This window comes from Toxorhynchites rutilus, chromosome 3 (genome assembly GCF_029784135.1).
Source record: "Toxorhynchites rutilus septentrionalis strain SRP chromosome 3, ASM2978413v1, whole genome shotgun sequence".
NCBI lineage: Eukaryota > Metazoa > Arthropoda > Insecta > Diptera > Culicidae > Toxorhynchites > Toxorhynchites rutilus.
Genome location: NC_073746.1, coordinates 257,704,013 through 257,722,194, shown reverse-complemented (window position 1 = coordinate 257,722,194; position 18,182 = coordinate 257,704,013). Strand labels below are relative to the sequence as shown.

Here is an 18,182-nt window from a genome sequence, read left to right as displayed (position 1 = left end):
CATTTTTTGGTACATAATGGTCTCTTTCTGGAATGAGTGTGAAATGGGATGAGAATTTATGAAATTATGATCAACATGACATTTGCAATGTGCATTTTTTCTAAGTTTAGAGTCAGGGGATTGTTAATTACCGCTGGCTTTTCAAAAAACAACAGCACTTGGTTTAAAGGATTTATTACGCTTACTTCACTGCTTACAACTTCGAGAAAAAGACTAATTTCTGATTGGGCTATTCCATAACAGCGTTTCCCTAACGTAATAGTTTAACCCGTTGTTCGTTCAATGAGAAACCAAGCAAAATCGTGCCTTACATTGAATGTAAGAAAGGTAACAATATTCTAATGAAACAACAAAATTACATAGGTCATGAAACATCTATTCCCCAAAGTCGTGGGGCCAACTGTTCCCGAACGGGGACCGTCCCACGGGTACAGCGTCCTCGTTCGTGTAGTGTCACGTGTCCTCTGGTGCTTTCTGGCACATTCTGCATAAGTAGAGAACAAAATAGTTGATTCATTCGCTCCTCTCACTTTCTCTCCAGTCAAATTGGTAAAAATTCTCCCGCAGTCGGGTTGTACTTTGCAGCTGCAGCCGTCATAACACTCCTTCTGAGTGCATCCTGGTAAGCAGCCTCCTCGGTGCAGTCCTGGAAAAACTGCAACGTGTGATAGAACCATCTTGATAATCGTTCCTGTGGCGGCCTAGTTTATGTGCCGCCGTAAGCATCGCGGACCCGAAGAGTGTGTTAAAGTGAAAGTTCTGATCCTTCAATGAATCAGGAAACTTCTTCAATCGCATGGGATCTGAGGATAGCGGTGGTGCGAAGAAAAGTGCTTTACGATAAAGCTTTGTAAATTTCCGACTAAAGCTTCGTGAAAGTGATCCATACAGTGATGCTTTAATTCCGTATGTTTACCTGTTTTACAGAGAACCGCGGCTTATGAGCGTATTTTCCAGAAGCAGGTAATTTTGATGTGATATTTTATAATTATGGAATGCTTCTAGAATACTCTAGTGCACATTTTCGCGAAAACTCTTCTTCGGGAGAGTACTCACAATTACGCATCAGAATTTGATCCATTCCGTACGAGCTATTTCTCTCCCGCCCAGGCTAGTGCGCGGTCAAAGTTGAAAGCAATGCGATACCCTTTTCATCCACCACAGGGTGTGGGTGGAAACTAGTGTGCACGTGGTGGAAGGGATTCGTTGAAGCCGACGTTCGGAATGGTGGGAAGTCGGTTGTTTACCCCAACGATGTGAGCACTCTCGACGAATGTACCGAGTTCCGATCGACGCACTCTCGACTCCGTTCGCGATGCGATGTCAGTGTAGCAGATGATAACCTTGAACTTGTTTCGCGCCAAAAAGTGTTGGTGAGAGGTATAACCAGCATGGATTTTACCCCCGTCGGTGTTCTGCTGGCCGTGCATGATTTTCTGAGAGAGCTACATGGAGTGAGACTTTTCGCTGGGTATCGAGTGAGAGTGACTAACCTATATTGCCAGTGAACCGCCGATGACACATTGAGAGGGGGAGTTTTCTGGAGATTGAGTTGGGTACACAAGTGGGGTAAATCTTGGCGAATCTTACACTGAAAATAGTAAACCTGAGTGATTCAGGAAATATTCAATCGTAGTTTTTTGAAGGGTTGTTTAGTGTTTTCGTTGAAGGTTAGTATCGTTTCCGTTGCTCTGAAAATAATGAATCTAGAGCAATTCTATGCCACGGTCGCTGACCCGACCTTTTCCGTTCTTAGTACTTATGATGGAAACTACATAAAATCACAATTTTCATTATCATATGACCAATTTAAATTACGAAAGGTTTTTTAAAAGGGCACATTCAGAATAATTGATCTTTCTTTCAAAAAATCGTAACTATAAATCTAGAATGACAAAGTTGTTGGAACATTAATGAGCTATCTAGGAAAAATAACATTTTAAATGCATTGTTAAAAAATCTTACTCAAAAATCGAATTTAATATCAAAAACGTTCATATCTCAAAACAACACGATATTTTTTTGGATATTTTATTGGAACCCTCTTCCCATTTAACAAAGTTTGACCACTATACGTCAAACTTTGTTAAATGGGAAAAGGTTTCCATCGCAATGGCAAATTCGCCAAAATAAAGATATCAATTTTTTAAAATTTATGAAATCTTAATATTTTGTGAAATCGTGACTACTTAAGAAAAGTTACATAAAAATGGAATCTACATGCGATGCAACATGAAAAACAATATACAGGTCGGACTCGATTATATACTGACTCGATTATACATATGTATATGATTCGATTATATACAGTTTTTTTTTATATTTCAAATATGACCTATTTCAAGGGAAAATGTAATATTTTAACGTTAAGGTGAACGTTAATTGGCTTTTATAAGTACAGTGGAGTAAAAATAGTGATTTTTGAAGATTTGGATATTCTCACCAGGATTTGCTTATCAAGATATTTCAGGGAATGAAGAAAAATAGAAAATGGGCCTCAAAGAAACAAATTGTAGAGCGATTAGAGAGCTTCAATTTTATTGATAGACACAACAAAGTTTATTATGAATTTTTGGGATAAAATTAATAACAACTTCTTCAAAACCACTATATTTTAAGTATTTCACTTCCAAAATGATATTAAAATCATCTAATTTAGATGTTTCACAACTGTATCCTGTACTAAATTTTACGGAAAAACAGGATTGTCTAACAAATTTTTTTTTCTGACTTCGACTATATACAGTGAAAATTAGAAATTTGACCGTCTTCCTGTTGACCGATTGATCTGAAATTTTGAACATACCTTTATCGCTGCTGTCATCATAAAACTGCGTATTCCATGATCTTGAAAATGGCGCTCGCTACAAAATGGCGGAAAACCCCATAAATATGGGTTTCAAATGAAAGAGCTTGACTAGTAGAACACAGTTATTTACGAAAAATCCAAATCCAAAATGGCCGCCACCATAAAATGGCGATAGACAGTCATTCCATGACAAACCAATCTAGTGTTTCTAAGATTTTTTTCCTTTTTTCCAAAAATGATTATTTTCAAAAACTCATAACTTTTGAGCTATCGATAAGATTTTGATATTGATCACAGATAATCGACGTATTAAAATGAAGTCAATGAGCTAGTCTTCTTTGAAAAAAAATACGCTTGCAAAAAAAAAGGAATTCTTTTCGCATAGATCTAGTGTAGTCACATCACATAGGAATATCGAGCGAAGACTAAAAACATATTAACTTTGAAAAGTCATAACTCAAAAACGAAATAGAACACATCTCTGTTCAAAATCCTCAGCTCTCAAGAAAAAATATAAAAAATATAGCGCTCTCTATCTTTAACCATGTAAACTATACAAAAAACAAATACAATCAACAGAAACAAATCAAATCGGAATGGTCACCCTTGCGAAAAAGAGCAAAACTGTGAAAATCTAGAAACAATTTTTTACCCTTTTTCCAAAAATGATATTTTTCAACAATTTATAACTTTTGAACTACTGATTTAGACGATCATGATATCAAATTGAAGCCAATATACTAGTCTTTTTCGAAAAATACTATATTGTCAAGAAAAAAATTATTTTGTTTCTGTTATTTTTTATTGTATTTCTTTTTTTATAGTTTACATGGTCTCGGGACCAAGGGCGCTATATTTGTTTATATATTTTCTTGAAAGCTGAGGTTTTTTTTACGTAACATCCAAGAAACAGAGAGGTGTAATTTTTTGTTCTTGAGTTATGATTTTTAAAATTAACCGACAGTTCGAAAAATCAATTTTTACCCCTTTTTTCAACCACAAAAATTCATAACAACTACTGGACCGATTCGGATGATCGACGTTAACAAAAAAAAAAAAAAAATGAGAATGCGAGTCTAATATTTTGCGATAAGTAACAAAACTACCACTGCTCACGAAAATCTGGGACTCATTACAGGTCGGACTCGATTATATATAATCGCAATTTCACTTTCAACGTTAATTTACGAATCCATGCATAATCGAATCACAAAAAAGCTATTTTTCTATTAATGTTTGACATTCATACATTAGTGAAAAAATTGTTTTCTTGAGATTCGATTATGTATAGGATTTGAAAATAATTGTTGAAAAAAAATGGTCGACTATATATAATCGAGTCCCACCTGTATATCGGTTCGGCATGGAATGGCTGTATATTAGGGTGGCAATGGATGTATGAGAGAAAATGGTCATGTCAAATTTCGGAACCGGCCATGTACATTTTGTTTATTTGTCCAAAAAATGAAATTTCAGCTCCATCGGTCATGATTTAGGGGTGACTCAAGACACTGAGAGCTTTGAATTTTTGGCCATGCAGGCTGAGTCCCAAAAAGTCGATTTTCGGCCAAAATTTTTTTTTCCGATAGAACAGATCTCGAGGTTTTATTCTTTTTAGTCATTTCGCATCGAAAAAAAAAATTCGATTTTCCGTATTTACTTTACTCCACCCTTGGAAGGTTTTCGAGGATGAAAAAATTAAAACTTTGAGCGCTTTGAGGCACCCCTAAATCATGTCCGATATAGCTGAAACTTGGCACAGGTCATTTTTTGGACCAATAAACAAAATGTACATGGTCGGTTTCTGAAATTTGACATGACCATTTTCGCTGCCACTCAACTGTATATATATTTCACAACCCCATTAATATGGGTGTCAAATAGATGGATCTCACTAGTAGAACACAGTAGATCATGAAAAAAACAAATCCATGATGGCCGCAGTCTTAAAATGGCCAATTACGTTCTTCCATGCAACTCCCGCATATAGATATCGAATGAAAGATCACCTTCCTTTTGATTATTTGAATGTTGATTGGGATACGTGTATCAACTGAATAGACTTGACTTGGAGAACATACTACATCATGAACAACATAAATGCCGTTTGTGTATGTGTTCTTCACTACCGTAATTTCGCTTTAATACTTTCTTCGTCTCGCTTTAACACATGTCTAACTGAACTCCTCTAACTTCATTTCCGGTCTATTAGTGTTGATTTTTCGATGAACCGGAAGCCACCATCTTCGTTTGCAAAATGGCATTGGAATCCGATATTCGACTTCCGCTGTTATAGCCCTTTCACCCAATACCCACATCGTAGAGGGTATCCATCATTATTGGTCATTTAGAGCCATTATCAGCAAACCGGAAATCGAAACAAGATTATATTCGTTTTCCGCTTGTCCGTTATTTTCATCCATTACCAATATAATGCAATTGGGAGTAGATTCGCTGAAAAAGTACATTGCCGGCTCAGGACCATGGGGAGGCCGGTTTTGAAGGTGTCGAAAAATGGACCTTCCGATTTAGTCTCTGTTTTACCCTTTTTGAACCACATCGACCACTATAAAACATAGTTTAGGAGTTATAGTATTCATTTTCATGCCGACGTTGCCAAAAAACGAAAATTTTATGTGAAGAATGGCTGTTGCAATTTAGGGGGTCGCACCAGGGCCACCTTCCTCTATGTGTTTTCTAATATTTCGCGAATATGATTTCAATTATATTAAATTGATTATATCTCGAGAATGGTTGTTACATGTTGAATCGTATGTAAGTTCCATTTTTATGTTATTTTTTTTAATGGTTACGATTTCACAAAGCGTTGAAATATCATAAATTTTCAAAAATTAATATCCCCATTTTGGTGAGTTTGCCATGGATCCACTGTATGTCAAACTTTGTTAAATAAGAAGGGTTATACAATAAAAATATATAAAAAATATCGAAGGGAGGACTTTTTTAGGTATAAATGTTTTTAATATTAAATTCAATTTTTGAGTAAGATTTTTCAACAGCGCATTTAAAATGCTATTTTTCCTAGATAGTTCAGAAATTTTCCAAGAACTTTGTCAAAAGTCATATTTCAATCAGATATCGGGATTTTGAGTTACAATTTTTTTGAAAAAAAAAATCAATGATTTTGAATACGCAGTCGTGATTAAAATTGGTCATATGATAATGTAAATTGTGATTTTTGGTATAAGTGCAATTCCAAATGAAATCGTCCAAAAAATGCAGATTTTAAAAACATGTATTTTTGATTCGAATGAAAGTTTGTATTCCGTTTGGGTTGGAGGAAATATGAGTTTTCCACAGCAATTGGGAATTTTTTGACTCAAGCGTAACTTTTGAAAAGGGCGTATCGATTTTAGTAGGGGAAATCTTTGATAATTTATATCTAAAAACTATGAGTCGTACCGAAATAGTGTCTTAGAAAGAGTTATAGCGTATTGATGTCTAAACATGAAAAAATATACACTGAGAAAAAAAATTAGTACTCTTTTTTTATTTACAAAAAAAAAAAACTTAAATTTGCAATATCCAGAATACATATTTTTTATTTTATTTTTTTTTATTTTTTCATATAAAATAGAAGTCATGTAGAAAATTAAAAAAATGGGTCCAAGATGGTAAAACTATTTTTGACTTTGTGGAACATCGAATTTCTATGAATTTCCGAAACTTCAAATTTTTGTATGTTAACAATCATTTTTAGCCACAAATTATGATTTCTGATGTGATTTAAAACAAAAAATCTCATTGAAAATCTCCTTCTAAATGTAGCCATTCTCGTGATATTTAAAAAAATATTTTTAATTTATTGTCTTTTTTATAGTAAATATTCCCTTTTACTATGTTTGTCGTGTTACACCGTCATGTTCATGAAATTTTATGAATTCGTTTATAATTTCCAACAACTTTTCCAAATACATTATTATGGTAAAAATATATGTTTAGGAGTTACGTTGAAAAACATTTGAAGCCATGTGGGTTAACACAAAACGTAGCGATATTAAAAAATCTTTTTTTATCTTAATAAAAACTTTTAACATATTATTCGTGTTACACAATCAAAACACGAACAGTAGAATTGAAATCCAAACAACAAATACACCTTGTTGATTCAACCGGACGTTATGTGTACAAATATAATTAACTTGTTTACGTTATGCCTAGATCAAACCTGGAGTCAGGTATCTCTAAGCTACCTCTGTATAGGTATATAATGTCAGGTATCTTTAAGGTACCTCTATAATGTTTATAAAGTTACTCATATTCAAACATCGTTCATCTGTCGAACAATCTTCCTTATAAATAGACTGAATAACAGTATACCACAGAGGACTACAAAATTTTTTTTTCGTGTTGTAGACCGCTTCCGAAAAACGGTAAGAAATGTTCATCTGAAAAACGTTTCTTAACCGTGTCAATGATTGAGAAACTTAAGTCAATGGGATGCAATATCCTTTTATATACATCTTTAAAAATTTGCGGATCATGCCGTTTATCTGTATACTCTTCCAAACCAAAGCAGTGTAATACTGAGGAGCAGATCAGTACAGCAGTAGGTAATACTTTAGAAGAAGTACCATCAATAGTTTCAGTCGTTTCAGCATCTTCGCAAGATTCCCAAAACAGCAATATACCATAGTATTCCCGAGCGTACAACATTGAGCTATTCAACAAGGGAATCGCCGGTATTAACGTTTCACCAATAATGACGAAAAGACTTGGACAGGCTAGTTACCCCGAACAAAAATTCAAAGAAATTTCTAAAGGTATTAAAAGAAATCTATTTTTCTTTTCACATGAGGAAGACGAAGAGTCGAACATTAAACAAAAGGCAAAAAAGTTTGATGAGATTATCAATCAGTTCAAAGAGAAATTTGACCACACAGACAGACCAAGATCAGAAAAAGTTAGAATTTTAACAGTTTTGCCTAAGTCTTGGTCCATGCATAAAATGGAAGAAGAATTTGACGTTAATAAATATATGGCAATTCAAGCCAAAAAACTGGCAAATGAAAAAGGTGTATTGTCGACACCACATAGCAAATATGGACCAAGTTTAAGTGAAGATGTTAAAAATCATGTTTCGTAATTTTATAATGACGACGATATCAGTCGATCATTACCTGGAGAAAGAGACTATGTTTCTGTAGCCAAAGATGGAAAGCGTCAACACATCCAAAAAAGGTTATTAATAACATCATTACGGAAAACTTTCAACAGATTTAGAAACTTAATCCAAATTGCAAAATTGGATTTAGCTCTTTTGCATCAATGCGTCCGAAGCATTGCAAATTGCTGAGTAGTTCAGGAAATCATAACGTTTGTGTTTGTACATTCCATGAAAATGTAAATCTTATGCTTCATAGTCTCAAAAAATATTCCTTTAACATTGAATGCAAAGAATATATGGAAAAAAATACTATGTAACATATCAAATAGATCAAAATACTGTTACCTTCGTGAATGTAAAAAATGCCCAACAATTGACGAGTTTGGAAACTGGTTTCTAGATGAGCGTCAGGAACGCAATTTAATTGAAATTACTTATGCACAATGGATTTCTACTGATCGATGCGACATAGAAACTCTTGTAAAACCGGTGGAAGAATTTGTATCGTATTTTTGCGAAAAAAATAGAAAAATTACTTACTCATGATTATATTAAAACACAACAGTCCACATTTCTTAACAATATAAAAGCTAATTTGCAAGAAAATGAGGTTGTTGTGATTTGCGATTTTTCCGAAAATTATTCATTTGTGCTTCAAGATGAAGTTCAAAGTCATCACTGGAACAATGATCAAGCAACAATCCATCCATTCGTTGTATAATATAGAGATGAAAAATGTTCTCTGGTAAATTTAAGTTTTGTAGTTATATCTGAAGTTTTAAGTCATGACACAATAGCTATGCAAGTATTTATTTCTAAATTGGTAACATTTTTGAAACAACAAATGCAGGTAAAAAGAATAAAATTCATGTCGGATGGTGCTGCATCCCAGTATAAAAAAAGGAAAATTTTTGCGAGTTTATGTCAGTTTAAATCGAAATACGACCTTGACGCTAAATGGCATTTTTTTTGCAACACACGGCAAAGGACCTTGTGATGCAATTGGTGGTACATTAAAACGGATGGCAACAAGAGCTAGTTTGGCTAGGCAGCATGAACATCCGATTACGAGTGCAAAAACGTTATTTGACTGGGCTAGCAAGCGAAAAGAAGACTATCTTACAAAATTGTCATTTTCATATATGTCACAAGAAGAATATGATCAGGGTGTGGAAGAGTTGAGTAGCATGTATGATAACACCAAACAAATTCCAGGTACCCAAAAGTATCATTCTTTTGTACCTGTATCCGAGAATGAAGTAGCAGCAAAGTTGTACTCTAACGACAATGCAGTAAGTTATCATAATGTGTATAGAAATATAAGAAAATAATGAAAAAATTAAATTATATACAACAAAATTGTTAGTTGATAAAAATACATGCTAAAAATTCTAGTATTATTATTAGTATCTCTTAAACTCAGATAAATATAGGAATTATTTGACCAAATTGTAGAGAATTATATTTTTTCCATTTATAAATGTTGTGTTCTGTTGGTGCAACATGTATAACATGTTAAAAGTTTGTATTAGGATAAAAAAAAACATTTTTAAATATCGCTACGTTTTATATTAACCCACATGTGTTCAAATGATTTTCAACGTAACTCCTAAACATATATTTTCACCATGATGATGTATTTAGAAAAGTTGTTGGAAATTATAAGCAAATTCATAAAATTTCATGAACATGATGGTATAACACGACAAACATATTAAAAGGGTACATTTACTATAAAAAAGACAATAAATTAGAAATATGTTTCCAAACATCTCGAGAATGGTTGTATTTAGAAGGAGATTTATAATGAGCTTTTTTGTTTTAAATCACATCAGGAATCATAATTTGTGGCTAAAAATGATTGTTAACATAAAAAAATTCAAAGTCTCGAAAATTCATAAAAAATCGATGTTCAAATAAAGTTCGTCAAAAATAGTTTTACCAATTTGGACCCAATTTTTAAATTTTCTATATGACTTCTATTTTATATGGAAAAATGAAAAAAAAATTAAAAAATATGTATTTAGGATATTGCAAATTCAAGTTTTTTTTTGTAAATAAAAAAAAGAGTACTAATTTTTTTCTCAGTGTATATTTTTTTCATGTTTAGACATCAATACTCTATAACTCTTTATAAGACACTATTTCGGGACGACTCTCAGTTTTTGAGATATAAATTATCAAAGATTTCTCCTACTAAAATCGATACACCCTTTTCAAAAGTTACGCTTGAGTCAAAAAAATCAAAAATGCTCATGTTTTGTCATTTGTCGATTTCATTTGGAATTGCTCATAAGTACCAAGTTTCAATAAAACCCAAGAGGGTCGCGTCAAAACTGTTTTTCGGCTGATTTTGTATGGAATTGCACAGGAAACGATATTCTCCTTACGTTTTTCAAAGTGTTCTAGTAAAGTGGAATGTTCTGTCAATTCCAGCGTCTTGCTGTTTTGTTTAAATTGACGATTTTATATAAAATTGCTTGGTTTGGTAGCTGAAAACACAGACTAACAGAACAAAATTGTTGTCGAACAAAACTATTTCTTTAAACAACTTTTTAGCGCTCTCAATATTGCAGCCGTTTCAAAACATTATTTTGCTCATGTGCTATAGAGAACTCAGATTCAATTGTCACCATCAATTGATGTAGGTAAAAAAGCTTCAGTCAGTAAATCTCGACAACATGGTTGAGGTAATCGAGACAAGGATTATTTTCGACACAAAATCGATACATTTTCGTCCGCAGTGCCGGCGGAATATTTACTCCAGAAGGGGTTTCTTGGGTAGCTTTCGATTAACGTAAAGTGGAAATAGGTGTTTAACACGGGAAAGGGAAATGTACAACAACACTCTGGAATGTCTCAATGTTCTGTTTTTTGTACATATTTTAGCTTTCTCAATATTTAGGGGATAGAACCGGACTCTTGGCAAGATTTCTAGTGAAATTTTGCTGTTTGCATTTTGAAAATCAGATCTAGTTATCGTAAAATACCCTCCAATATTAGTAATCTGAAGCTTCTCATACCACTCTCCCAATTTCCAATAATAATATGAATATAAACATATTTTAGGGACATAAAATAAACTCAACCGGTTGTGTTCACCTTACCGCCTAATAATAATGCTCACTTAAAACTATACGGATTGAAACCAGGTTTATTGATGTAAGTTTACATAACATAGTGGAACTGAATTTGTTCAAAACTGACCTTAAAATGAATTTGAGTGTCTTTCCTGCCATGATGGTTGATAATGTGGTAAACATCGCGGAAAGAAACATGATGTCATTCTGATGGAGCCTTGTTCATTGAAAATTATTAGTCAGCTCAATAGTTCTTATTGAATTGATGATATAAAGGTTAAAGTTTGCAAACTTGTAGGGCTCTTGAAAAATAGAAGGCAATCGAAATGTGAAACATGGAAGTAAAGAAACATTCATATTTTTGAGATATGAAATGTTCAAGAAAACTCCATGATACCGTCGGTATATTTTAGTTTCGAATGTGAACCGAAACTTTGTGTTCGATTCGGTCATTACTGATTACGGTAAAATGTATCTTTCTGTAAGTAGATCGTACAAATACTGTGTATAGGTCGATTCGTGTTTGGTATTCTGCTATCTCAATCGATGCTGAGAGATTTTTTTCCTATATAATTTAGTTGCTCGTCATAATGACGTACACTTACATGTATATCAAAGCGAATGCATGGTTAGATTTTCAGTTTGTAATTCACAACTAGATTTCTCTAATGTCACATGTCCTTTATATAATATTGACGTTAGTACTCTGGCACATTTTGTGGAATTCATGACATTAAATTTTTCGACTTTGGGATAAAATTCAGACAAATTCAGAATAAAAGACAGAGTTAGACGTTACCGATGCTTCAGTTTTCAACGGTTGAACTATAAACTAGGCTAGTAACACATAACCTTTACTGGTGGTTGAATCGAATATGTTTACAATGAATTTGTTGGAGGTTCATAATTTTACAATTCATTTTCAATCGTGGATACTACAATTTTCTGTACGAAGTCTATACGGGATACTATCTATTAGAATGCTTTCCAGTTTATAAAAGTGGGCAGTTCTCGATGTGGTTACGGTTCGACTTTGGTTCCAAAGAATTGAAATTATGTTGTTTTTTCTAACTAAAAAAAAATTATTTTCTGTGAAACTTTTTTTTCCAATTATCGCTAGATCTTTTGTAGAGTAGCGTAATTTGCAAACACTATATTATAGTGATCTCAATTAAATTACAATATAATGAAAAAAAAATATTTTGCAACAAATTTTAAAAATATTTTTTAAAAGGACTATGTCTCTGTTATTAATATCTGAACATCCAAATTATCATAACTCATATTGATGCAGTACTACTGTTGCGCATTTCATCGTTCACGATACATGAACCTGTGAAAAATCAAAAACTCATAGACACCGACGGGAAAACTGGAACACCCTTCAAACGATTTTTTTCCCCAATTGCTATGTGTTTAAGTGCAGCGAATATTTTGAACAATTCGTCGGGGTGAAAGATTCTTAGCACCGGGCTCCCCTCCCCGCATACATCCCTCATCCGTCATCATGATCTCGAGACCAAACACCAATGCAGACAAAACTCATCAAATGCAAATCCATCCGAAGCATACAGTTGTTGATGTTGTGTTTTTTTTTGCTCCCCCTCAAATGCCTTTCCATGAATGGTGTTTTCTTTTCCATTCATTTGGCCCACATCGCAGCAATAAAAAAGAATTAGAAACGCTTTTCCCCATTTCTATTCAGCCGACCTTCATTTCGGAACGTTGTTAGATACGGTATTTTTTAATGAAGCATTTTGTATTACCAACTATATGCTGTCGCTTGAGGGAGAGACCGTGTATGTGTGGAAAAAAGATATTACAATGGCACTTGCTTGCTGCTTTGCATTTCCACATTCAGCAGAAAGGTATCGACATAGGTTTAATGTCAGCGAGTTGATTACCGCGTTGTCCGTATTGAAAAATTGCCTTTTTATGGTGATTGAGAACTACAATTTGTGCGTTTTTCTCAGTACCATAACACGGTATACCATATTAATGTTTTTCGTGTGCGTGAATTCGAAACAGGTATGGTAACATAGTCGTGTAAAAAAATCACATGGATATACAATACAGCAACGGCTGAATTGGACAACTTACCCATATTCGTTTTAAATATACTAGCAATGTGTAACAAATGGCAGAAGAATACAAAAATTATTTTTGAAAAACGTTCGAGTCACTGATAATATATAATCACAGCTCATTTTATAATAGCGACTCTAGTTGTTGTTTTTATTATGTTTGATTTTTTTTGACGTAGGACTATGTATTTCGGGAACATATGGGGGGTACAAATTTAAAAACGAAAATCGATCGCATCGTGAAAAATGTTCAATATTGCTCAGTCATTCCATGATGGGTTGATGAGATTTTGGCGTTAATCGATTTTATGAAATTACAGAGTCCAAAATCAAGGTGCCTGAGGGAAATCGGCATTGTAGATACATGAAAGTCGGGGGCATTTTTGTATTGCAAGTAAAGTGAATGATACGATCGAATATAGCAAATAAAATTCAAAGGGTCTGGCCGGGTAAGGGAGTAAAAAGTGCCCCAAACCAAATCACCAGCTGTATGGCAAATATTGTGTAGGATATTAAACAAGAAATTTTGGCGGTTTTTTTTAACCCTTATGTGGTTTAACATAGGATCTATAGTGAAAACCGTACTTTTTTCGTTTTTTTTTTTTTTTTTTTTTAAAAAATACTGTGCATCTGTGCATCTCACTACAATGTTTCAAGAAAAATTATCAAAAAAAATTTCACCAAAAATTTAAGTACTGAAAAAAATATTGAAATTTTGAATTTTTTTTTGGATTTAGAGATTCAGTACTACTCTAATTCATATTTAAATAAGTTCCTACGGCTTTCTAGATATTTCTGCTTTTTTTGGATTTTTTTCAGTGTTGCGCGGTACAAAAAAAGTAATAAACCGTGGTAATATTTTTTTTTTCAAAATTTCGAAATGCCTGAAAATATATATATTTTTTTGTACCGCGAAAAACACTCTAAAAGTTCTGAAAAAATACATATAACTCAAATAGACGTAGGAAGAAATTCGGATACAAAACTAGAGTAGTACTGAATCTCAAAATAGAAAAAATAATAATTTAAAATTAAAATATAAATTAATTTTCAATTTTTTCTGGTGTTTGATATTTTAATGAAAAAATAGTTTGAAAATATTGATCGATACACCTTAGTAAGATGTACTTTTTGTTTTTTTTTTCCCATATTTTTGTCTCAATGCTGAAAAGCGTAAAAAAAAACGAAAAGGCGCATTTATTACTATAGATCCTATGTTGTATCATATAATAACCCAAATATATGATACCAAATTTAATATTTAGTACCCTATACAATATTTTTCATACAGCTGGTGATTTGGTTTGGGGGCACTTTTCACTCTCTTACCCAGCCAGGCCCTATTGGAAATACAAAAAAAAGTTTTTTTGTGCCGCGCAACACTGCAAAAAATCTGAAAAAAAATGACAAATATCTAGAAGAGCACATTTAAATATGAATTAGAGTAGTACTAAATCTCTAAATCCAAACATTTTTTTTCAAAATTTCAATATTTTTTTAGTACTTCAATTTTTGATATTTTTTTTTTGATAATTTTTCTTGATACACCGTAGTAAGATGCACATACTGTACTTTTTTCAAATTTTTATTTCGAAGCTTTTGAGGATGGTATGAAATAAACGAAAAAGTTTTTCACCACGTTTACGTTTTTCACCATAGACCCTATGTTAAACCACATAGAGGTGCAAAAAAAAACCGCCTAAATTTCTTTTTTGATATTATTTGATATTTGCCATATATTGGTGATTTGGTTTGGGGGCACTTTTTACTACCTTACCCGGCCAGGCCCTTTGGAATTTTAATGTTGGTTGCTTCGTGAAATATCATACCAAGCATTTTAAAACGTTTAGCACAAGTGAAAGTGTAAAAAAAGGCTGTGTTAAAATTACTTGAAGTATGAAACGATTTATTTTAGTTTTTATACATAAAAATCAATGTGTGTCCCCGCTCGAGAACGGATCGTCCGATTTAAGCTGTCTGTTTTGTTGTGTTCATCTTCACTCAGGGTATGTTCTTACGGCGAGGATAATTGGAAAAGTGAAGGAATATTAAAAAAAGTGATTTCTCATATGCTTTACATATCGTATTAGGTGCTGTTAGTCAAATTGAAATTCCCAGTGAGGCATATAGCATCGTGTTCAATTGGTTTTGGAGCGAAAATGGGTTGAATAAACATTCTCAGATAGTAGAAATCATAAAAGGAAATTGCCTTTTCCATTTCAAATATGTTTTCTCTATAATAAAGTAACATGTTTTTTTGTGGCACTAATTGAAAATTATCTTATATTACATTCATTCATACATACATAACACAGGAGTCATATCGGTCAGGGCCACAGAGGGCAGCTTTCATCATATCTCATTCCACTTCGGCGTCTTCTATCGTGATACGCACAATCCAATGACTAATCACTATCCTTCTGTAATCATCACTCGGTTGTAAACACTAGTGGAATGAACAAAACAATACCCAACAACCAACCAAACCGGCCCTTTTTTGGGCCTCCAAATCATTATCAAAGAGTTGAACGATGTGATTTTTCAAACATATCCAAGAACAGCAAGCAACAGATAGCCTAACGGAATCCTAGCGTATTAAAAAAGTCGATTTTTGCTCCGCATAAAGAGCATTTGTGGTACTCGCTTTTTTGTTTTTTCATTCGAAAAATAGTGGTTGAAGCACATAGTTTGCTTGTGGAATCTTTTGATGAATATTCTCCAGCAGTGAATACATGTGAGAGATTGTTTCGGCAGTTCAAAAGTGCAATTACCATCCTGGTGCAGCGAAACAGCTTGAAGAAGGAATTGGAATTGGAATCGCAGGTGTTGTTGGATGCAGAACCAACCGAAACACAAAAATGAATTGGTTGAAACACTGAATGTGTCACCAACAGCGATTGGCCATAATTTGAAAGTTATGGGGAAGATCAGGAAGCTCGGCAAGTGGGTGACATATGATCATACCTATAAAGTTATTGTTGTTTGTAGACGTTTACTGTTGGTTATTTCAATGTTCCAATCAGGTTATGTATCTACAAATATGCTCCCACTTCGTCCAGAAAGTATTAATCCTTGGGATTACTTTATCTGTCCGATCAACCTTGCTGCAAACCAACAAAATTGAAATTTTAGCATACAATTCGCGTTTGATTCTGATGGCACATTTGTCTTTTCCCAGTGATTAGAATCCATGCTCGTGTATATTTCGACTGTAACATACATGTGAGTGTGGGTCATATTGGTGCTTCATATCTGACTTTCCAATAATACGGCATAAGGTACATAAAGTATACAAAATGTGATAGGCTTTTCCTTCCTCCCGAACTCATGTACAGATAAAATCCCTTTTGGTAGCTTCGTTCAATCCTTGATATATACAGTGAATCGCAAAATTGAGTGTAAAAATGCTACTTGACGATACTTCCATTTATTTGGTATGAAATATTTTGAACACATTGATTCTTTTGATGCATATTAATTACTCACACATTTAACCAGCAGTATGTGCAATAAAATTTCGCGAAAAGTTTTCTGCTAATTGTTTATTCTTAAAAATTGAAAACAACCTCTATTCTAGGCATCGCAAAATTGAGTGCACACCTTGAATTTCTCCGAACAAATTACCCTTGTAAGTAAGATCTTTTTTTCGTCAGTGATTGGTGTCAACACTTAACCACTGCTTGGGTAGTGTTGGTTTTTGTTTTTTATTGATGTATGAAAAAGTTTTAATCAAAATGGCAAGTTAGAGGAAAGAATGAGATATTGTTACACGTAGGGTAGAGGGAGGCACGTTAGGCTTTGGCGAGCCCTGAATCTTGGAATTATTTTTTTTTGAATGTTGATTCTGATTCATATAGCCTGAAGTGTTTTCTATCATATTATCTATTGGATGAGCAAAAAAAAACTAAAAAACCTGTCCACTCAAAAGCTTTGCGCAAAAAGCGTCGAACGTGGAGGCAAGATGGCGAATGATTGGAGGCAAGTTGGCGAATGTGGTTTGGTCACCTAAAAATCAACAAAATGTAATAACAATTATTTATTTATCCTTGGTTGGAACATTTTCATCAACACTGTAAATGTCACACGCAAGAAAACGATACTGAGCTCGTATATCTCCCAAAGTTTGAAAAAATAAGTCACAATTTTCTTTATTGAACGCCATCAATCGAGCCGCTGAGGTATTTTCTGGCTTTCTCAAAGATAGCTTATGAGCCTTAATAAACATTTCAACCCATGACCGTCCAGCGAATGTTCGTTTGAAAGGGTGCACTGTGTCATTTTTAACGGCAAACGAATAGGCAATTCTTCGAAGCTGGACCTGAATGTGGCTTCAAAGCGGCCTTTATTGGACGACGTATCCTGAAATTGATACAGATTTAATATTTCTTGCATGAAGAACATGGAAACGCAAATGCTGAATTGAAAATCTAACCTCCATGTCTGGATATTTTCGTTGATAGCGTCTCAAAGTTGGTTCTGGCACACCGAACTGTTTTGAAGCACCCAGAACAGTTAAACCTTCTTCTATAGCTTTCATAACATTCTCCAAATTGGTGTCCTACCAATATTGGTCTCTTTTTCGCTTATAAGTTCTAACCATCTGCAATAAAAAACCAAAAATTCACATAATGTTGCAGTTCGCCAACTTGCCCCCAAGCGACTTTTTCAATAAAAAAATTTAGCTGAAAAAAAATCATGATTGAAACTCGCCGGAAACAAACAGATTATGTACAATAGAGTGTACCAAAATCCGGATTTTTAGCGTTACGTAATTTGTGCCTTTCAATGCCCCAATCAACTCAAAACACCTCCGAAACACCGGACTTTAACACTATTGAGTATCTTTGGTGGGAAATCAAGAATCATCTGAAGAATACAAATCCAGGGAACCAAGCGGAACTCGAAACGACGATTACGACTCTTTGTGTTAACCAAGGGAACGAAAATGCTGAGCCGCTCACAAAACAACTCGTTAGAAGTTCCACTCTAGCTTGACTCATGTGTGAAACTGGCGCTCTGTGGGGTTGAACAATTCACCTTGTGATAATAGACACTGCCATATTGAGAAAAAAAATATGACC

At 33.8% G+C, this 18,182-nt stretch overlaps 1 protein-coding gene across 8 annotated transcripts in view; it reads left to right on the top strand.

The window, feature by feature from the left end:
* Positions 1–621: 621 nt before the first annotated feature.
* LOC129779772 (protein winged eye) overlaps positions 622–18,182 on the top strand; it is a 619,088-nt gene continuing 601,527 nt past the window's right edge. For 4 of the 8 annotated variants that reach the window (XM_055787461.1, XM_055787459.1, XM_055787457.1 and 1 more), the window contains exon 1: positions 623–963. The gene's annotated coding sequence lies outside the window, so the exon portion shown is untranslated. Of the gene's footprint in view, positions 964–18,182 lie in introns of all 8 variants that reach the window. The other 4 variants (XM_055787466.1, XM_055787465.1, XM_055787464.1 and 1 more) reach the window with 2 other exon arrangements.